This window comes from Raphanus sativus, chromosome 6, assembly GCF_000801105.2.
Source record: "Raphanus sativus cultivar WK10039 chromosome 6, ASM80110v3, whole genome shotgun sequence".
NCBI lineage: Eukaryota > Viridiplantae > Streptophyta > Magnoliopsida > Brassicales > Brassicaceae > Raphanus > Raphanus sativus.
The window spans coordinates 3,566,129-3,567,777 of record NC_079516.1 but is presented as its reverse complement, the minus strand read 5'-3'; positions in this window follow the sequence as shown (position 1 = coordinate 3,567,777).

Below are 1,649 nucleotides of genomic sequence, written 5' to 3'. Positions count from 1 at the left end.
ATGGAAGATAGTTTAGAATACATTAATTCAAATGTAGATAGTGGTTTGAAATATTTTATCAAAAGTGAAGAGTATAAACTTCAGTATATAAAGGATTTACTGAAAAACTCATTATTTTAAAAGAGGGTTGTTAACCCACAGATTTTGAAAAAAAAAATCAAAAAAATGAAAATCTGGTTTTAGTGTATAGTTTTATCAAGCACTGACATAAGATGATGGTCAAATAGGTTTAGAACATTTTTTATCTCCATTTCTCTAAATAATGAAGATTTTATAAGGGTAATTCTACTAATCTAGTCAGTATATTAAATTTTAGTAAGAATTATTAAAAAATTAGAATGATTCCTATATACCTTGAAAGAGACTTTAGAATACATTAATTCAAATGTAGAATGTGGTAAGAAATTTTAAAACAAAAGTGAGGAGTATAAACTTTAGTATATAGATGATTTACCGAAAACTCATTATTTTAAAAATGGTTAACCAACCAATTTTGAAAAAAATTCAAAATTATGAAAATCTGGTTTTAGTGTATAGTTTTATCAAGCACTGGCATAAGATGATGGTCAAAGAGGCTTAGAACATTTTTTGTCTCCATTTCTCTAGATAATGAAGATTTTATAAGGGTAATTCCACTAATTTAGGCAGTATATTAAATTTTAGTAAACGAAATATTAAAAAATTAGAATGATTCCTATATACTTTGAAAGAGACTTTATAATACATTAATTCAAATGTAGAATGTGTTTTGAAATTTTAAAACAAAAGTGAAGAGTATAAAGTTTACTATATAGAGGATTTACCGAAAACTCATTAGTTTAAAAGGGGTTAACCCACGGATTTTGAAAAAAAAAAAATATGAAAATCTGGTTTTAGTGTATAGTTTCATCAGGAACTGACATAAGATGACGGTCAAAGAGGTTTAGAACATTTATTGTCTCCATTTATCTAGATAATGAAGATTTTATAAGGGCAATTCCACTAATCTAGGTAGTATATTACATTTTAGTAAATGAAATATTTAAAAAATTAGATTGATTCCTATATACCTTGAAAGAGACTTTAGAATACATTAATTCAAATGCGTAATGTGATTTGAAATTTTAAACAAAACTAAAGAGTATAAACTTTAGTATATAGAGGATTTACCGAAAACTCATTATTTTAAAAGGGGTTCACCCACGGATTTTTAAAAAAATTCAAAAATATGAAAATCTGGTTTTATTGTATAGTTTCATCAAGCACTAACATAAGATGATGGTCAAAAAGTTTAAAACCTTTTTAATGTCTACGTTTCTTTAGATAATGAAGATTTTATAATGTTAATTCCATTGATCTAGGTAGTATATGAAATTTTAATAAACTAGATATTAAAAATTAGAATTATTCCATATACCATGAAATATAGTTTGAAATACATTAATTCAAATGTTGAATGTGTTTTGAAATTTTTAACGAAAAGTAAAGAGTATAAAATTCAGTATATAGAGAATTTACCGAAAACTTATTATTTTAAAAGGGGGGGCTAACCCATGGATTTTGAAAAAAAAATCAAAAATATGAAAAATCTTGTTTTAGTGTATATTTTCACAGAGCACTGACATAAGATGATGATCAAAGAGTTTATAACCTCTGTTGTCTTTGTTTCT